Raw genomic sequence first — 22,243 nt, forward strand, 5'->3', positions numbered from 1 at the left:
GTGCATTACACTGGGCCTCTGAATTACTAGTCCAGTGACATTATCACAATGTCCCCTTCTCCCCCAATTAGCCCCAATGTGCTGCTCGGGTTCCCGACACGTCCACCGCGCAGTTGGGAACTCGGTCCATTGGGTGTGGACCATCGGGGGAGGCCTTCAGGTGATGTCCTGTGGCCGTCCCAACCGTGTGCGCTGTGCGCCGCGATTATGTTGATTTGGAGGGGGCGGAGCCTGTGCAACCTGCGTTAAACAGGCGCAGCCCCCGATTCGGTCGTAAAATGGATTCTCCACCCGATCGCCAAATACAAAATCGGTGACGGGAAGCGGAGAATCCCGCCCCTTATATTTCCTAGGGATGCAGGAATGAAATGAAAATCGCTTATTGTCACGAGTAGGCTTCAATGGAGTTACTGTGGAATGCCCCTAGTCGCCACATTCCGGCGCCTGTTCGGGGAGGCTGGTACGGGAATCACTGGCAGGTGCAGCATTTGTCGCCCATTCATAATTGCTCTTGAATTGAGCCGCTTGCTCGGCCATTTTAGAGGCCGTTTCAGAATAAACCGCAGAGCTGCCGAGGGGGTCTTGTGGTGCGGTAGCTAGCGTCCCTGCCTCTAAGCCAGAAGCTCTGGGTCCAAGTCCCACTCCCAGCACTTGATGGCTAAGGAAGATGCATTCATAACGCAAAACCCTTCCAACACACACCAATGGGAGGTGGTAAGGGTGGGAGAGACTCCTGGTCAGCCATGTTTGATGTGGAGTGGCGCTCTTCAAGCTATGAGCCTCTGGTGATCGCCTAGTGACTTGTTCAAAGAAAAATATTGCCATTAAAGATGAAACAAAAGAAAGTCAGCCTTGTGCACCACTAGGTGTGGGAAGGGAAATTACATTGCTGTGGGTCTGGAGTCACATGTCAGCCAGACCAGGTAAGGATGATAGATTTCCTTCTGCAAAGCACATTAGTGAACCAGATGGGCCTTTACAACAATCCATGTCTGCCTCACGGTCACTGTTGCTGACACCAGCTTTCAATTCCAGATTTTATTAATTGAGTTTAAATTCCACCAGTTCCCATTGCAGGATTTGAACCCATGTCCCCCGGTGCATTACGCTGGGCCTCTGGATTACTAGTCCAGTGACATTATCACAATGTCCCCTTCTCCCCCAATTAGCCCCAATGTGCTGCTCTTTCCCCATCGTCTTGACAATTCTATTTTGGGACTTATTGTGGAAATGCTCTTTGCCAACCTTTTCAGGGATTGTATTCCGGGTCACAAGAACACCGTGAAAAATAAAATTCTTTGAATCGCCCTTCTCATTTATTTGCCAATTATCTTAAATCTTTGTCCTCTGGTTACTGAGAGTAAAAATACTTTCTTCTTATTTACTCCGTTGAGCCCACCCGTCGTTTTGAACACTTCTTTCAAACTTTACCTGCTCCAAGGAGACCAATTACAGCCCCTCTAATCTCTCCACCTCACTGAAGTTTCTCATCATTGCTACCATTCTAATAAATCTCCCCAGCACCCACTCCATGGACTTGACGTCCTCCGAAAGCATGAGCCAGAATTGGGCGTAATATTTCAGCTGCGATGGTTCCCATGGCCAACTGAGTATCCTTCCAACTCCTCAGTACCTCGAAATTCCCGACTCTACAGGAAAGAAAAGAAAGGAATCGCGAAAATACCAAAGTGTCACAAGTCCTTCTCTGTGCATTATGGACGTGTGCCCTCTGGTAACGCTGACTGCCAGATGAACACCAGCATAACTGTGCCGGGGAATGTTGTGTAAATGCTCAGTGCTACATTGAGGACAAGTCAAACACGTCAGTCAAGTCAAACTCAACAATCTCAGCACAACAACAAATTTTGATGTGGCGGTGGAAACATCAGTTCAGGGAATTAAAACAAATTTTGGTGCTATTTACACAGCTCGGCGGAATTGCTGTCTAATGCCCTGAGTCACTGTGCTTCATTTTAAAATGTATCAAAAGCTATGCCAGTCAATGGGAAAATGCATCGGAAAAGAGACAACATGCCCCCACAGTACCTATTGCACCTTTAGAGGGCACTGTCATTTGTTTTTTAATGGACATGCCTGTCACAGAAGTATCAAACACATCAATGGAAGTCAGCCTGACTGGAAGCATTTACACCCACTGGGAGGCAGTGTATCATCAGGCCTTGTGTTTCTCAATCATTCCCTAAGTTATAGCAGCATGCACATAGAGAATTTGGAAACATTTTGTACCATTGGTGATAGACGTTTGGAACAATTGGTGCTCGATCAATCATTAATTTTAAATTTGAGATTGATAGTTTTGTGAGGGCCACAAATATTCCAGCACGAGTTTTAAGGATACAAAGTAATAACATTTATTTACAATAACATATATATACAACAACAGCAGCAACTTCCCTTGCTGCACACTCCTTCCTGCTGGTTCCTAAACTGGCCAGCTTTATTTATACTAGGAGTTTACTAGTAGTTTCTCCGCCCCACTCATTGGGGAAGCTCATACTCCCACAGGATTGTCATTAGTCCCCAGCCAATGGTAAGTAGGCAGGTTATAACAGATAGCTTGATTTGTTATCCAAAGGTGTTGGGGGTAATAGTTCACGGAGTTAAGTCACAGATCAGCCAAGGTCCCATTGAGCGGTGGGACGGGTTCAAAGGGCTAACCGGCCTCACCCTGCTCCTATGTTTGACCCCCATAACTATATTTGCCCCTGGAACTCTCTTTCAACAAATGCTGCACCCTTCCAGAGATACAAGCGGGAATATTCCGGCCTTGCCATTCCAACGTTCCTCAACTTTGACAGGACCGGAAGATCCCGCCATTTGGAGGGGGCTGGAAAATTCCAGCCGCACCGTGTGAGGAGCCCTCTGTGGGTGGCTTTCCTGATAGTGACTGATCGTGATGGGCTTGTTGGAACAAATAGACGCCGGTATTCCTATTCCGGTTTCTGTCGCCGCAGTAATCTAACAATATAAGTTTGCACTCATTGGGTGGGATTCTCCGGTCTGGTCCGTGGCGGGACCCATTGCGAGCGAGAACGGAAAATCAGCCAAAACTCCATTAACTTTCAGCGGCATCGGAAAATCCCAGCCTGTGGTAGTCACCACTGTTGTATTATATTGTATATACTGCACTGCATACGAGGGTATTACGGTAAGGCCCCTGTACTACAGGTACAGGGGTAGGTTCCTGCCCAGTAGGCGGAGTATAAATGTGTGTGCTCACCGAACTGCAGCCATTTTGGCAGCAGCTGTAGGAGGCCACACATCTCTGCTTAATAAAGCCTCGATTACTCTCATCTCGTCGTAATTGACAGTGCATCAATTTATTACACAGAGATTTTACAAAGATGGATCTCCGCATCAAGCCGGATCACCTGCAGTTGCATCCTCAAGCAGACAGCGCCAAAAAGGACTTGGCACATTGGCTAGCTTGCTTTGAAGTGTACATCGGATCTGCGACAGACCCAATCCCAGAAGCACAGAAGCTCCAGATTCTGTACACGCGACTGAGCTCCGATGTCTTTCCCCTCATCCAGGACGCGCCTACCTACGCAGAGGCCATGGCGCTACTGAAGGAGAAATACGCTCAGCAGACCAACAAGATCTACGCCAGGCACCTCCTATCCATGCGGCACCAACATCCTGGTGAGTCTGTAGAAGTTTTCTGGCATGCCCTGCTCGCCCTGGTGAGAGACTGTGACTGCCAGGCCATTTCGGCCACTGAACATTCTAACCTGCTAATGAGAGACGCGTTCATTACGGGCATAGGGTCGGCCTACATCCGCCAGCACCTCTTTGAAGGGGCTACGCTTGACCTCGCGGCGACCAAGAAACTAGCGCTCTCGCTCACAGTCACCTCACGCAACGTAGAGGCGTATGCCCCCGACCGTGTGGCCCACCCCTCCTGGGCATCGTGGACCCCACCAGCGGCCACCCCATCATGGACCCCATCAGCGACCACCCCCAGCCAACCCCACGCCTGCGCCGCGCGGCAGCCAACCAACCCGGGGGACACAAATGCTACTTCTGCGGACAGACAAAACACCCCCGGCAGCGCTGCCCGGCACGGAGCGCACTCTGCAAGGCTTACGGCAAGAAAGGACATTTCGCTGCTGTGTGCCAGGCCCGCTCAATCGCCACTGTTGTCCCTGCACCCAGTGGGCGCTGCCATCTTCCTCCCCTCACAACACGTGCGGCCCGTGGGCGCCGCCAACTTGTTTGCCTCACAACCAATGGGCGGAGCCATCTTGCATACCCCAGGACACGTGCGGCCCGAGGGCGCCGCCATCTTGCCTGCCCCAGGACAAGTGCGGCCCGAGGGCACCGCCATCTTGCCTGCCCCAGGACAAGTGCGGCCCGAGGGCACCGCCATCTTGCCTGCCCCAGAACACGTGCGGCCCAAGGGCGCCGCCATCTTGCCTGCCCCAGGACACGTGCGGCCCGAGGGCGCCGCCATCTTGCCTGCCACAGGACACGTGCGGCCCGAGGGCGCCGCCATCTTGCCTGCCACAGGACACGTGCGGCCCTTGAGCGCCGCCATCTTCCACGCCTCAGGACCCCTGCCCGTCAGGCACCTGATCGGGCTGCTCATCACCAGCAACCGCCGACGACTAGCCGCATCTCGCCTCTGTCACGATCGACCAGTCCCGACCGCACAACCTCGCGACCGCATCGACAGAGGTGAAGGTCGACGGGCATGAGATATCCTGCCTTCTGGACTCCGGGAGCACTGAGAGCTTCATCCACCCCGATACAGTAAGGTGCTGCTCCCTCGCGGTACACCCCATTAACCAAAGAATCTCCCTGGCCTCCGGATCCCACTCCGTGGCGATCCGTGGGTACTGCATCGCCATCCTCACCATCCAGGGAGTAGAGTTCAGCGGCTTCCGGCTCTACGTCCTCCCCGACCTCTGTGCTGCGTTGCTACTCGGCCTGGACTTCCAGTGCAACCTCCAAAGTCTAACCCTGAAATTTGGCGGGCCCCTACCACCCCTTACTGTATGCGGCCTCACAACCCTTAAGGTCGATCCGCTTTCTCTGTTTGCAAACCTCACCCCAGATTGCAAACCCATCGTCACCAGGTGCAGACGGTACAGCGCCCAGGACAGGACCTTCATCAGGTCTGAGGTCCAGCGGCTACTGCGGGAAGGCATTATCGAGGCCAGCAACAGCCCCTGGAGAGCCCAAGTGATAGTGGTGAAAACGGGGGAGAAAAACAGGATGGCCGTTGACTGCAGTCAGACCATCAATCGGTACACGCAGCTCAATGCGTACCCCCTCCCAGGCATATCTGATATGGTCAATCAGATTGCACAGTACCGGGTCTTCTCGACAGTGGACCTGAAATCTGCCTCCCACCAGCTCCCCATTCGCAAGGCGGACCGCCCGTACACGGCGTTTGAAGCGGACGGCCGCCTTTACCATTTCCTTAGGGTTCCCTTCGGCGTCACTAACGGGGTCTCGGTCTTCCAACAGGAGATGGACCGAATGATTGACCGGTACGGACTGCGAACCACTTTCCTGTACCTGGATAACGTCACCATCTGTGCCCACGACCAGCAGGACCACAACGCTAACCTTTCCAAATTCCTCCACACCGCCAAACTCCTCAACCTAACCTACAACAAGGAGAAGTGCGTGTTCAGCATGAACCGATTAGCCATCCTCGGCTATGTGGTTCAGAACGGAGATCTAGGGCCCGACCCCGATCGCATGCGCCCCCTCATGGATCTCCCCCTTCCCCACTGCCCCAAGGCCCTCAAACGATGCCTGGGGTTCTTTTTGTACTACGCCCAGTGGGTCCCTAACTATGCAGACAAGGCCCGCCCACTCATCCACTCCACCGGTTTCCCACTGACGGCTGAGGCTCACCAGGCTTTCAACCGTATCAAGGCCGACATCGCCAAGGCCGCGATGCACGTGGTCGACGAGACGCTCCCCTTCCAAGTGTGTTTAACAACACACAGCGGGGTAAGATCAAAAATGATAAGATCTTGCGGTGGAGGAACGAGCTATCCACCTTTAATTACGAGATTTTGTATCACCCCGGCAAGCTCAACGAGCCACCCAATGTCCTGTCCCGAGGTACATGTGCCAGCGCACAAGTGGACCGACTCCGGAACCTGCACGACGATTTCTGTCACCCAGGGGTCACCCGCTTTTATCACTTCATTAAGGCCCGCAAGCTGCCCTACTCCATCGAGGAAGTCAGGGCTGTCACCAGGGACTGCCAGGTTTGCGCGGAGTGGAAACCATACTTCTACCGGCCAGACCGTGCATGCCTGTTGAAGGCCTCCCGCCACTTTGAACGCCTCAGCATGGACTTCAAAGGGCCCCTCCCCTCCACCGACCGCAACACAAATTTTCTCAATGTGGTCGACGAACATTCCAGATTACCCTTCGCCATCCCATGCCCCAATATGACGTCTGCCACCATCATCAAAGCCCTCAACACCATCTTCGCTCTGTTCTGTTTCCCTGCCTAAGTCCACAGCAACCGGGGATCCTCATTTATGAGCGATGAGCTGCGCCAGCACCTGCTCAACAGGGGCATTGCCTCGAGCAGGACGACCAGCTACAACCCCCGGGGAAATGGGCAGGTGGAGCGGGAGAATGGGACGGTCTGGAAGGACGTCCAGCTGGCCCTACGGTCCAGAAATTTCCCGGCCTCTCGTGGCAGGAGGTCCTCCCCGACGCCCTTCACTCCATTCGGTCGCTCCTGTGCACGGCGACTAACGAAACCCCCCGTGAACGTCTCTTTGCCTTCCCCAGGAAGTCCACCTCCGCGGTTTCGCTCCCAACGTGGCTGGCAGCTCCAGGACCCGTTCTCCTCCGCAAGCACGTGCGGCTCCACAAGCGGACACGTTGGTTGAGAGGGTACAGCTACTCCACGCAAACACGCAGTACGCCTACGTAGCGTACCCCGACGGCCGAGAAGACACAGTCTCCCTCAGGGATCTGGCACCAGCTGGGTCCCCACACCCCCCCCCCCCCCTCTGCCCCGTCGCCACCCTCCCTTCCCCCAGCGCACCCCACCACAGCCCCCGTTCCAGGACAATCCGTCCTCCCCTTGGTCCCACTCGGGGATGAAGAGGATGTCGACACACACCCGGAGTCACCGACGACCGAGCCGACGCCTGACTCACCACCAGCACTGCGGCGCTGTCAATGACGGATCAAGGCGCCCGTCTAAATTTGTAACCTTCTCTGAAATTTTAATGATAACCTGTATGTAAATAGTTTTCCACCACCCCCGCTGGACCCATTTTTAACAGGGGGTGAATGTGGTAGTCACCACTGTTGTATTATATTGTATATACTGCACTGCATACAAGTATTACGGTAAGGCCCCTGTACTACAGGTACGGCGGTAGATCCCTGCCTGCTGGCTCCGCCAGTAGGTGGAGTATAAATATGTGGGCTCTCCGAACGGCAGCCATTTCGTCAGCAGCTGCGGGAGGCTCCACATCTCTGCGTAATAAAGCCTCGATTACTCTCTACTCTCGTCTCGTCGTAATTGATAGTGCATCACAGCCGCAAACGAGGACTGAGGGTTTGGGCCGTTTTAGTACTTTTAGCTTAGAAAAATGCCCCAGGGCAGCTGAGAGACAAAAGAAGAATCAAGCCCATGGCCCAGGAAGGTACTCAGTTGTACAACCTGATAGGAAGGCCTGCCGTTGCAGATTTCAAGACTAAGATTGATCATTCTTGATAAATACGAATATCAAGAATCAATGGAACGAAGGCAGGATGCAGCTCACTCATAATCACACTGAATGGAATGGGAGTCCCTATCTAATCAGCCCTACTATGAATTCACAAATCCCGAGAATAAGTAAACAAAATACCTCGAGGATAATTAAATGCGCCCCCCCAAAAAGCTCCTGTTTTGTATTTCTGGTTGTTTGTTTTTAACTCTACACTCACGTATCCAGTGAGGCGAGAGCACTGCATCTGAGTCGGTGAGTAGGCCTGAGGCTTTGGTTACCTGTGGGGCCTTACGCGTCCTCGGAACCTGTGCACACACACCCTCGCGGGAGGCTCGTGAAGGACCCGTTCCCCCCCACAGTGTGCTTAGAGTGGCTCGGCAGAACTCGGGTAAGTGGCTGCAGTAACAGCTACTTTGGGGGGGATGTGAAGGGACCTAACTAATGAAACTGTTGGGAGAAGCGTGTCAATAAAAATAAGTTGCCTGCTGCTTGAAGCATCGTGTGGTGTTTGCCATGTTGGGTAATGACGTTATGGGGAAATCCCACTCTTGCGTCGCCACTGTGACCCCGTGGCCTTTGCTGTTTGTCTATCCTGGAAGTCCTGAGGCTCCGTGCTGAGAGCTCAGAGTGCGGCGGCGAACCCGCCCAATCAGGAGCTAGCTGGGCAGCAGGCGGAGAGCAACCTGTCACCCAAGCAAATGTTTACCTTCTAGCATGAGTTTTGAATCACTGTCATGACACTGAGCACCACAACAGACTGTGCCAGCTGGCTATTGGTCAAAATCAAGCACAGAGAATGTCTGGGTCACATTCTGGTCCCATCACAGCCGTCCACACAACATGCCTTTGAACAGGTTTCTTTTCGTTTGTTTAACCTTGGAGCTTTGGAAACATCTGCTTTCGGGTATATTTCCATTTGGTTGCAAGAATAGAACTGCTGACAGTTTTTGGGGAAAGTATTTTTTCAAAGTTTAAAGGAGAAAGGATTTAAGACCATAGGCATAGGAGCAGAATTAAGCCACTCGGCCCATCGAGTCTGCTCCGCCATTCAATCATGGCTCATCCCCATTCTCCTGTCGTCTCCCCATAACCCCTGATCCCCTTATTCATCAAGAACCTGTCTATCTCTGCCTTAAAGACACTCAGTGATTTGGCCTCCACAGCCTTCTGCAGCAAAGAGTTCCACAGATTCACCACCCTCTGGCTGAAGAAATTCCTCCTCATCTCTGTGTTAAAGGACTGTCCCTTTAGTCTGAGATTGTATCCTCGGATTCTAGATTTTCCTACAAGTGGAAACATCCCCTCCACGTCCACTCTACATCAATGGGAACGAAGTAGAAAGGGTCGAGACCATCAAGTTTTTAGGTGTTAGATCACCAACAGCCTGTCCTGGTCCCCCCATGCCAACACTATAGTTAAGAAAGCCCACCAATGACTCTACTTTCTCAGAAGACTAAGGAAATTTGGCATGTCACCTACAACTCTCACCAACTTTTACAGATGCACCATAGAAAGTATTCTTCCTGGCTGTATCGCAGCTTGGTATGGAGCCTGCCCTGCCCAAGACCGCAGGAAACTACAAAAGGTCATGAATGTAGCCCAGTCCATCCCGCAAACCAGCCTCCCATCCATTGACTCTGTCTACAATTCCCGCTGCCTCGGAAAGGCAGCCAGCATAATTAAGGACCCCACGCACCCCGGACATTCTCTCTTCCACCTTCTTCCGTCAGGAAAAAGATACCAAAGTTTGAGGTCACGTACCAACCGACTCAAAAACAGCTTCTTCCCTACTGCCATCAGACTTTTGAATGGACCTACCTCGTATTAAGTGGATCATTTCTCTACACCTTGCTATAACTGTAACATTACATTCTGCAGTCTCTCCTTCCTTCCCTCTGTACGGTATGCATTGTTTGTACAGCATGCAAGAAACAATACTTTTCACTGTGTACTAACACATGTGACAATAATAAATCAAATCAAATCAAACTCTATCCGGGCCTCGCAGTATCCTGTAAGTTTCAATAAGATCCGCCCCTCATCCTTCTAAACTCCATCGGGTACAGACCCAGAGTCCTTAACTGCTCCTCATATGACAAGTCCTTCATTCCGGGGATACGGTACACCCTTCCTTAGATACGGGTACCAAAACTGCTCACAGTACTCCAAATGGGGTCTGACCAGACCCTGATACAGCTTCACCAATGCATCCCTGCTTTTGTATTCTAGCTCTCTCGACATGAATGCTAACATTGCATTTGCCTTCCTGACTGCCAATTGAACCTGCACGTTAACCTTAAGAGAATCAAACAAACAAAGAGACCAAACAATGAAAAGTACAGCACAGGAACAGGCCCTTCGGCCCTCCAAGCCTGCACCGACCGTGCTGCCCGTCTAAACTAAAATCTACACTTCCGGGGTCTGTATCCCTCTATTCCCATCTGATTCATGTATTTGTGAAGATGCCCCTTAAATGTCACTATCGTCCCTGCTTCCACCACCTCCTCCGGTAGCGAGTTCCAGGCACCCACTACCCTCTGTGTAAAAGACTTGCCTCGTACATCTCCTCTAAACCTTGCCCCTCTCACCTTAAACCGATGCCCCCTAGTAATTGACCCCTCTACCCTGGAAAAAGTCTCTGACTATCCACTCTGTCTATGCCCCTCAAAATTTTGTAGACCTCTATCAGGTCGCTCCTCAACCTCCGTCGTTCCAGTGAGAATAAACTGAGTTTATTCAACTTCTCCTCATAGCTAATGCCCTCCATACCAGGTAACATCCTGGTAAATCTCTCCTTCACCCTCTCTAAAGCCTCCACATCCTTCTGGTAGTGTGGCGACCAGAATTGAACACTATAATCCAAGTGTGGCCTAACTAAGGTTCTATACAGCTGCAACATGACTTGCCAATTCTTATACTCAATGCCCCGGCCAATGAAGGCAAGCATGCCGTATGCCTTCTTGACTACCTTCTCCACCTGTGTTGCCCCTTTCAATGACTAGGACTCCTAAGTCCCTTTGTGCCTCTGATTTCCAAAGCCTTTTCCCATTTAGAAAATAGTCTATGCCTCTATTCTTACCAAAGTGCACAACCTCTTTTCCACATTGTTTTACATCTGCCACTTCTATGAATCATAGAATCATTGAATTTGCAGTGCAGAAGGAGGCCATTCGGCCCATCGAGTCTGAACTGGCCCTTGGAAAGAGCACCCTACCCAAGCCCACACCTCCACCTTAATCCCGTAACCCAGTAACCCCACTTAACCTTTTTAGGACACTAAGGACAATTTAGAATGGCCAATCCACCTAACCAACACATCTTTAGACTGTGGGAGGAAACCGGAGCACCCGAAGGAAACCCACGCAGACACGGGGAGAACGCGCAGACTCTGCACAGACAGTGACCCAAGCCGGGAATCGAACCTGGGACCTTGGAGCTGTGAAGCAACTGTGCTAATCACTGTGCTACTGTGCTGACCACACTCTTCGCCCACTCTCCTAGCCTGTCCAGGTCCTTCTGCAGCCCGCCTGCTTCCTCAACACGACTTATCCCACTCCATGGGCGGGATTCTCCGATTGGCGACGCTGCAATTACATTTGGTATTATTTTATCCAACTTGTGTGGTCATTTGCCCACCGTATACGGGTTGGAGACACACTGTGGTTCACAAGTTTCAACAAATCTGGCGACACTGGTGGTATTCGGCTGGGAGTGACAATTGTTGCTCCGAAAGATCTCGCTGGACATATATTCTTGGAGATTTCACCTGAGCCTGAATTAGGAAGTGTAGCCATCTGGGATGGCCATTTTCAGAACACAAAATCGACGCTCACAGAGCCTATAGGGAAATGTGGACAATACTAAGCAACAAGCAGGCACAGAGCCTGAATGTATATTTGGGAAGCAGTTACCAGACGGAATCGAAACCTGGGTCGATTAACATATTGATGGCCCATCTCCGAGGAACAAAGGACTAACACTCAGGTAGTTGATACTGTCGCAGACATCCCGGCGCCAGTACCCCAACCAAAAGACACAAACAAAGCAAGGCCAATGGCCACCGAAGACATGCCCAGCCATCAGGGCACCCACCCCTTTATTGGTTAAGATCGATAACAATGATCGAGAAGCTGCCCAATTAATTGGGACCAAGTTTAAGGCCCGCCTAAAAGCACGCAAAGCCCCTCCAAGTATAAAAAGGAACCCCCCACGAGAGCTTCGCTCTCTTGGATTGGGCTCTCAAGCGGAGAGACCCATCCACCAGCATCACCAGAAGCAAGTAAATTCAAGGTCAACGCTCGCTACCAGACGGACAACCTTAGCTGTTCTCCTGTATCTCTTCGAACCCAACAGCCTCAGATCCGAACAACGGCCATTGTACCTCTGACTAAGTGGGCACCCGAGGTTAAGTATAGGCGTTAGCGTTAGAGATAGTTTAGGTTGTAGTACTGTTGTGCATGAGTAGACCTTACTGTGTGTGTAAATAAATAGTATTGACTTTGAACTAACTGGTGTTGGCTCTTTAATCGGTATTTGGGTTTGAACCTTGAACCTCAAGAGATACCTGGTGACTCTGAAAGTAAACATAATTAGGATTAAGGAAGGCAACCATATTGACCGCCATATTTATAACCAAATAAATATAGCAACGTTACTGGCGTCTCTGGTGGGAACTCGACCGAGAAGTGGCTTTGTCTCTCCGAGAGAACCAAAATTTGAATTAGAAATCCAATTGGAAAAAGAAAAACCACAAGTGTAAGACCAATATCGATAAAACGTCCAAGAATCGGAAGTGTGTTATTTGCATGCATACTAACAAGGGATATAAGGTAAACTTGATAGATTTTGTTGCGTAAAGCTGGCGAGAGGTTTGTAGACCGGAAAATAGCGTAAGTCGTACCCGTGTTTACATCACCACTTTATTCCCCCCTGTTCCAAATTCGGTAGAAACCCAGAGATAGCGATAACAAAGAACAAAGAACAAAGAAATGTACAGCACAGGAACAGGCCCTTCGGCCCTCCAAACCAGTGCCGACCATGCTGCCCAACTAAACTACAATCTTCTACACTTCCTGGGTCCGTATCCCTCTATTCCCATCCTATTCATGTATTTGTCAAGATGCCCCTTAAATGTCACTATCGTCCCTGCTTCCACCACCTCCTCCGGTAGCGAGTTCCAGGCATCCACTACCCTCTGCGTAAAAAACTTGCCTCGTACATCTACTCTAAACCTTGCCCCTCTCACCTTAAACCTATGCCCCCTAGTTATTGACCCCTCTACCCCGGGGAAAAGCCTCTGACTATCCACTCTGTCTATGCCCCTCATAATTTTGTAGACCTCTATCAGGTCGCCTCTCAACCTCCTTCGTTCCAGTGAGAACAAACCGAGTTTATTCAACCGCTCCTCATAGCTAATGCCCTCCATACCAGGCAACATTCTGGTAAATCTCTTCTGCACCCTCTCTAAAGCCTCCACATCCTTCTGGTAGTGTGGTGACCAGAATTGAACACTATACTCCAAGTGTGGCCTAACTAAGGTTCTATACAGCTGCAACATGACTTGCCAATTCTTATACTCAATGCCCCGGCCAATGAAGGCAAGCATGCCGTATGCCTTCTTGACTACCTTCTCCACCTGTGTTGCCCCTTTCAGTGACCTGTGGACCTGTACTCCTAGATCTCTTTGACTTTCAATACTCCTGAGGGTTCTACCATTCACTGTATATTCACTCCACAGTTCCACGACGGAATAAAGGCAGAGCTTGATAGATCACGCCAAATGCCGAAATTAAATTGCAGACCTGCAATCCCTGCTTCTCAAGATGGCGCCGGTGTGAGGTGACTCTCTGCGAGCTCTCCCAAACAGATCCACTTTTTACTGAACTTATACTCGTTCTAATCATTAAAAAATTAATTCTAACACTAACATTATTACTAACCTCTCTCTTTTATCTTCTCTTACAGGCTTGAACATCATCCGAGGCCCTTGGAGACCATTCGACCCGACCCGACCTGACCTCCGTGACCTGAAAGAAGATCGGGCCCAAACCGGAAGTGAAGCCCCAACCTCGATTTGGAGCCGACCCGGACCTCGGAGCTCCAAACCCGGCCTAACTACTGACGCCAGCCCTCGGATCGCCTTGCCCAGTCCCCGGAGCTCCCGACCCGACCCCCGACAGCAAGACCCGGCCCAACGCGACCCCCAGAGACCCGCCCAGCGACCTGACCCGGAGAGGCCCGCCCAACAACCCGACCTACCTGGAGATGGAAGAAAGAAAAATCCACATGGAGGCCTGACCGGGCCTACTTCAAGATCCGACCCCAGGAGCGCCCAGGGAGGGAACAGACCACGAGATCCAGCCCAACCTGCCTCAGGAAGCCCCTTCCCATGACCCAGGACCCCCGAAACGGCGGAGACCCCGCGCGAGGACCCAAACGTGCTGCAGAACGCCGGGACGCATCCGGATCGCAAACATGCCCCCCTAACAACCTCTCTACCTGAACCAGCGCCCAGGACCCTGCCATACGCGACCCCAGATACGTAAACAACACCCTGTTCCCCGCCAGCGCCCTGGACCCCGCCAGACACAACCACCTACCTTCCACAAGAGCTGACATCTGCCATCGGATCCCAGGATCATCCAGCAGCAGCCGCTGACTGAGGAAGTGAGGGAAACGTGGCGGTCTGCAGATTAAACTGAAGCAACGCGGTTTCAAGACCCCTCTCCCCAGCATTCTCCTGGCAAACGTCCAAGCGATCGAAAACAAGCTGGATGAACTTAACGCCAGACTTACCTCTCAGAGGGAAGTAAGAGACTGCTGTGTGCTCTGTTTCACAGAGACATGGCTCACCCCCGCCTCACCGGACTGTGCCATACAACCTGAAGGCTTCTCAATTCACCGGGCGGACCGCACGGCATCATCAGGCAAAGCGAAGGGTGGAGGGGTGTGCCTCCTCATCAACTCCTCCTGGTGCTTGGATGTGACGACTCTGGCGACCTACTGCTCCCAGACCTGGAATATTTGACCGTGAAGTGCCGCCCATATTACCTTCCATGTGAATTCACTTCAGCCATTATCACAGCGGTGTACATCCCACCCCAGGCAGAAATGAAGAAGGCGCTGGATGAACTATACACAGTAATAAACAACTACGAAACAGAACACCCGGAGACCTTGTTCATCGTGGCCGGAGACTTCAACAAGGCCAACCTCAAGAGTGTACTGCCAAAATTCCACCAGCTCATCTCCTGCCCCACCAGGGGCGACAACACTCTTGACCACTGCTACTCTAAAATCAAGGACGCCTACCGTTCTATCCCCCGACCGCACTTTGGGAAATCAGACCATCCTTCTCCCGGCAAACAAGCAGAAACTCAAGCGGGAGAATCCAGCTAAGAAGGTTGTGCAGTGCTGGTCCAAGGAGACAGAAGATCTCCTACGTGACTGCTTAGAGACAGTGGACTGGTCCATATTTAAGAACTCAGCGACCAACTTAAATGAGTATGCCACCACCGTCACAGACTTCATCAGCAAATGTGTGGACGACTGAGTGCCAAAGAAAGCAGTACATGCGTTCTCCAACCGGAAACCATGGCTCAATCCCGAGATTGACTCCCTACTGAAGGACAGATCTGAGGTGTTCATGGCAGACGACCCTGACCTATACAGAAATCCAGGTACGACCTCCGCAAAGCCATCAGAGATGCCAGGAGAGAATATCAAACCAAGCTAGAGTCACAGCAAGGACTAAACAACATAACGGGCTACAAAACAAAGCCGAACAGTATCTCTGGCAGCAGCGCACCCCTCCCCGATGAACTCAATGCATTCTATGCTCGGTTCGAGCCGGAAACCAACAATCCGCTGTCGAGTGCCCCAGCAGCCCATAATTCACCCATACCCACCATTACAGCTTCCGAAGTCAGATTGGCCTTCCTGAAAGTGAACCCTCGGAAGGCGATGGGCCTGGACGGTATCACTGGTCGTGCACTCAGAGCCTGCGCGGACCAACTGGCAGAGGTATTCGCGGACATCTTTAACCTGTCCCTACTCTACTCCGAGGTCCCCACCTACTTCAAGAAGACCACCATCATACCGGTACCAAAGAAGAACCAGGCAACGTGCCTCAATGACTACCGACCAGTGGCCCTGACTCCAGTCGTAATGAAGTGCTTCGAGAGGTTGATCATGAAGCGCATCACCTCCATACTCCCAGAACGCCTTGATCCACTGCAATTCGCATACCGCTGCAACCGGTCCACATCAGACACCATTTCCCTGGTCCTACATTCATCCCTAGAGCATCTCGAAAACAAGGACTCCTACATTAGACTCCTATTTATTGACTACAGATCCGCCTTCAACACCATAATCTCAGCCAAGCTCATATCAAAGCTCCAAAACCTAGGACTTGGCTCCCCACTCTGCAACTGGATCCTCGATTTTCTGACCAACAGACCACAATCAGTAAGAATGAACAACAACACCTCCTCCACAATAGTCCTCAACACCGGCGCCCCGCAAGGCTGCGTACATAGCCCCCTACTCTACTCCCTGTACACACACGACTGCGTGGCAAAACTTGGTTCCAACTCCATCTACAAGTTTGCTGACGATACGACCATAGTGGGCCGGATCTTGAATAACGACGAGTCCGAATACAGGAGGGAGATAGAGAACCTAGTGGAGTGGTGTAGCGACACCAATCTCTCCCTCAATGCCAGCAAAACTAAAGAGCTGGTAATTGACTTCAGGAAGCAAAGTACTGTACACACCCCTGTAGCACCCCACAGCGTTTGCTGGACGCCTGAGGATTCATCTCACAGCGGTATTCGGAGAGTTAGCCCACGCCCATTTGACCCCAGACAATATGGCCAAATGGAATTGAATCCTAGTCTCTCACGCGACTGAAGTAGGACAGAGAGCTTGTGCAAATTATGAGCCCTCAGACGAGGCCCACAATGCGAAATGGGTACTAAAGAGATTGTCCCGAGCTTGGGAACAGTCCATTCAGGAAAAATCAGTCTACGGCAAAGTAGAGGAAGAGCAGGCAGATGCTAACATGCATCCAGTCAGGACACATCAGAACCCCGCATGGGTAAATGAGGGAAGAAACAGCCCACAGCAGCCTAAATCCCAAGAATGTTTCAATTGCGGACAATTAGGACACTACGCACGAGAGTGCAATGCGACCCAGAAACAGCAGCGAAACCAGCAGACAGGCACCCTGAATAAGAATAGGGCCAAGCCAATTCATAGTATTAGCGCCCGTTCCGATAACGCAGATATGAACGGCACCGATTGACGGTGTTCGGACTCCCCAACTTGGGTCTGCGATACCCTTTGGGACAAGTCCGTAAGACTGGCTCTGGCAGGCACAGTCCGGGGACACCCTGTAGAATTTCTTTGCGACACAGGAGGGCCCTGCACCACGCTCAACTCCTCCACAATGTTTCAATGAGACACATGGCCCACCACAGGCACCATTGCTCTCAGCGGTTTTACAGGGCACTTGCAGCAGGGACACATCCCACCCCCTGTAACGATTCAGATAGGGAACATGAAAACCAAACATCCCGTAGTTCTAGTCGATCTACCCCAGACAGCCGAACACATTTTAGGTATAGATTTTATGAGGTCCCACAATCTTTCGTTCGACCCCGTAAACAAATGTGTGTGGAGAATGGCAAAGGCAGCACGAGCCCCTGCCACGCTCACAGTTGGAGACTACGCACACAGAATTAGCGCAGTTGGAGACTTCTGGTTCGAATCCTCCGGACAAAGACGTTAGAGATGTTTTGCAGAGATACAAGGCTTCTTTTGCCCAGCACAAACACGACTGCGGCAAAATAGCAGGCTTAGTAAACATAGAACATAGAACATAGAACATAGAACAATACAGCGCAGTACAGGCCCTTCGGCCCACGATGTTGCACCGAAACAAAAGCCATCTAACCTACACTATGCCATTATCATCCATATGTTTATCCAATAAACTTTTAAATGCCCTCAATGTCGGCGAGTTCACTACTGTAGCAGGTAGGGCATTCCACGGCCTCACTACTCTTTGCGTAAAGAACCTACCTCTGACCTCTGTCCTATATCTATTACCCCTCAGTTTAAAGTTATGTCCCCTCGTGCCAGCCATATCCATCCGCGGGAGAAGGCTCTCACTGTCCACCCTATCCAACCCACTGATCATTTTGTATGCCTCTATTAAGTCTCCTCTTAACCTTCTTCTCTCCAACGAAAACAACCTCAAGTCCGTCAGCCTTTCCTCATAAGATTTTCCCTCCATACCAGGCAACATCCTGGTAAATCTCCTCTGCACCCGCTCCAAAGCCTCCACGTCCTTCCTATAATGCGGTGACCAGAACTGTACGCAATACTCCAAATGCGGCCGTACCAGAGTTCTGTACAGCTGCAACATGACCTCCCGACTCCGGAACTCAATCCCTCTACCAATAAAGGCCAACACTCCATAGGCCTTCTTCACAACCCTATCAACCTGGGTGGCAACTTTCAGGGATCTATGTACATGGACACCTAGATCCCTCTGCTCATCCACACTTTCAAGAACTTTACCATTAGCCAAATATTCCGCATTCCTGTTATTCCTTCCAAAGTGAATCACCTCACACTTCTCTACATTAAACTCCATTTGCCACCTCTCAGCCCAGCTCTGCAGCTTATCTATATCCCTCTGTAACCTGCTACATCCTTCCACACTATCGACAACACCACCGACTTTAGTATCGTCTGCAAATTTACTCACCCACCCTTCTGCGCCTTCCTCTAGGTCATTGATAAAAATGACAAACAGCAACGGCCCCAGAACAGATCCTTGTGGTACTCCACTTGTGACTGTACTCCATTCTGAACATTTCCCATCAACCATCACCCTCTGTCTTCTTTCAGCTAGCCAATTTCTGATCCACATCTCTAAATCACCCTCAATCCTCAGCCTCCGTATTTTTTGCAATAGCCTACCGTGGGGAACCTTATCAAACGCTTTGCTGAAATCCATATACACCACATCAACTGCTCTACCCTCCTCTACCTGTTCAGTCACCTTCTCAAAGAACTCAATAAGGTTTGTGAGGCATGACCTACCCTTCACAAAGCCATGCTGACTATCCCTGATCATATTATTCCTATCTAGATGATTATAAATCTTGTCCCTTATAATCCCCTCCAAGACTTTACCCACTACAGACGTGAGGCTCACCGGTCTATAGTTGCCGGGGTTGTCTCTGCTCCCCTTTTTGAACAAAGGGACCACATTTGCTGTCCTCCAGTCCTCTGGCACTATTCCTGTAGCCAATGATGACATAAAAATCAAAGCCAAAGGTCCAGCAATCTCTTCCCTGGCCTCCCATAGAATCCTAGGATAAATCCCATCAGGTCCCGGGGACTTATCTATTTTCAGCCTGTCCAGAATTGCCAACACTTCTTCCCTACGTACCTCAATGCCATCTATTCTATTAGCCTGGGGCTCAGCATTCTCCTCCACAACATTATCTTTTTCCTGAGTGAATACTGACGAAAAATATTCATTTAGTATCTCGCCTATCTCTTCAGACTCCACACACAATTTCCCATCCCTGTCCTTGACTGGTCCTACTCTTTCCCTAGTCATTCGCTTATTCCTGACATACCTATAGAAAGCTTTTGGGTTTTCCTTGATCCTTCCTGCCAAATACTTCTCATGCCCCCTCCTTGCTCGTCTTAGCTCTCTCTTTAGATCCTTCCTCGCTACCTTGTAACTATCCATCGCCCCAACTGAAACTTCACACTTCATCTTTACATAGGCCTTCTTCTTCCTCTTAACAAGAGATTCCACTTCCTTGGTAAACCACGGTTCCCTCGGTCGACGCCTTCCTCCCTGTCTGACCGGTACATACTTATCAAGAACACGCAGTAGCTGATCCTTGAACAAGCCCCACTTATCCAGTGTGCCCAACACTTGCAGCCTACTTCTCCACCTTATCCCCCCAAGTCACGTCTAATGGCATCATAATTGCCCTTCCCCTGGCTATAACTCTTGCCCTGCGGTGTATACTTATCCCTTTCCATCATTAATGTAAACGTCACCGAATTGTGGTCACTGTCCCCAAAGTGCTCTCCTACCTCCAAATCCAACACCTGGCCTGGTTCATTACCCAAAACCAAATCCAACGTGGCCTCGCCTCTTGTTGGCAGGTCCCAACCCCAAACCCCCAAAATAATACGGTTTCCCCCAACAAGTAGAGGGAGAAATCGCAAAGGTTATCCAGAGTTTGCTTGACCAAGGCGCACTCCGTTCAGTAGCCTCAACGAACAATGCCCCAATTTGGCCCGTCAGGAATCCCGATGGATCATGGCGACTGACCATCGATTATAGGGAACTATCACAAGTAAACCCAGTAGCAGCCCCCACCGTAGCCACGAGTCCCGAGACAATGTTAAAACAGGGTATCCAGCCAAAGAAAATTTCGGTTTTAGACATCAGCAACGGCTTTTGGTCCATTCCATTGGATAAAGCGTGCCAATATAAATTTGCTTTCACCTTCCAGGGACAGCAATACACATGGACGTGCCTACCACAAGGCTTCCACAACTCCCCCTCTATTTTCCACCGAGAGCTGGCGAATGGATGAGCCAAATTTTCCCGACCCGATTGCCTTGTCCAGTACGTAGATGACTTGCTTCTACAGACCGACACTAAGGGAGAGCACATTTAGCTTCTCGCCAAACTATTAGGACTCCTTCACGAAATTGGATGTAAAGTAAACCCCAAAAAGGCCCAGATTCTACAAGAAAAAGTAATTTACTTAGGCACAGTGATCACCCATGGCAAACGCGAGATCGAGCAGAAAATCATCGACTCCATTGTCAAATTACCCCTGCCCCATAATGTCACAGCCCTCCGGTCATTTCTAGGACTGGTTGGCTACTGTAGGAATCACATAGACGGTTTTGCGACGGTTTTGCGACGGCCCCTCTTTCCGAACTCCTAAAGAAGCAATCACCATGGCTTCCACAGCACACGGATGCCGTGGATGTATTAAAACGAACCCTCAGCACAGCCCCGCATTACAGGTCCCAGATCCACTCTCCCCATACGCAATTGAGGTTGTAACCACCAACAGAACCCTTTCGGCCGTGCTCCTCCAAGAAAGACATGATCGTTTAGGCCCTGTAGCATACGCCTCATGAGTACTTGATCCAATAGAGCAAGGATTTTCTGCCTGTGAAAGGCACCTGCTCGCAGTTTTTTGGGCTGTTCAATACTTCGCCTACATAACAGGACTCAACCCCATCACCATTTTAACAGAGCACACCCCAACCCAACTTCTACTAGAGGGTAGACTAAAGGACGGCACAGTCAGCCAAATTCGTGCCGCCCGATGGACCCTTCTCTTACAAGGACGGGACATTAAAGAGGACAAGAACTTTTTTTTTACTATTTACTATTTTCTTTTCTTTGGTATGTTTGGGTGTGCCCTTCTCTTCTATATATGTGTGTATATATATATATATATATATTACGTTTCTTATCCTGTGTACATAATGGTAAATATACTTTGTTCAAAAACCCAATAGAAAACATTTATTAAAAAAAAAGGAGGACAAGAATGCACACTTTCCTCGCACACAATATACATTACGCAGGCGCCCCACATGAGTGTGAAATAATCTCCACCAAGCACAATACAGGACCCTTTGTACCAAAGTCAGCTCCACCGAAACCAGGCACTACACACCAGAGACCCCAGCACACAGACATAGGTGCACCCCTAAAGATTTATGTGGATGGCTCCTCCACAGTTTTGAATGGTAAAAGAATTACCGGTTGTGGCACATATGTAGAGGACGCGCAGGGACGTGCATTAGAGGAGATATCTTTGAAATTGCCTGGACATCTAGGCTCACAGGCAGCTGAACCAGCAGCCATAGCGTATATTGTAGAGCACCCCGACTCGTTCCCGACCCCAGATGACATATATTCCGACAGTCTATATGCCTGTAATAGTTTAACAGTATTCCTACCCCTGTGGAAATCCAGAGGTTTTGTTTCCGCAGATGGAAAACTCCTACCCTCAGCCCCATTATTCCAGCATATTCTAAGGACAGCTAAAGATCGGAAATATGGTATTATTAAAGTTCCTAGCCACCATCGTTCTTCCCCCCCTGGTAACGTTAAGGCAGACGCCCTAGCAAAGGCAGGTTCCAGACACGGTCACTTTTGGAATCCCCCCGAGAGTGCCCCAGTACACACGGTTCAGGTCTCACAGACCAACATTCAAGATTTAGATCAGGCCCAAAAGAAAGACGCATAGCTCAGGGAAGTTTTAAAAGTTCACATCCCAGCCCCTTACGATAAATACAGGAACACTTTGACGACACATGATGGTATAATTTTAAAAGAAGGTATTTATGTAGTCCCCACCCAGGACAGAAATCAAATTATCTTCCAATTCCATGACAACCATGGACATCAAGGCATAGAAGCAACACTCGCCCACCTCAGA

The sequence above is a fragment of the Scyliorhinus torazame genome, chromosome 4 (genome assembly GCF_047496885.1).
Source record: "Scyliorhinus torazame isolate Kashiwa2021f chromosome 4, sScyTor2.1, whole genome shotgun sequence".
In the NCBI taxonomy this organism is placed as follows: Eukaryota; Metazoa; Chordata; class Chondrichthyes; order Carcharhiniformes; family Scyliorhinidae; genus Scyliorhinus; species Scyliorhinus torazame.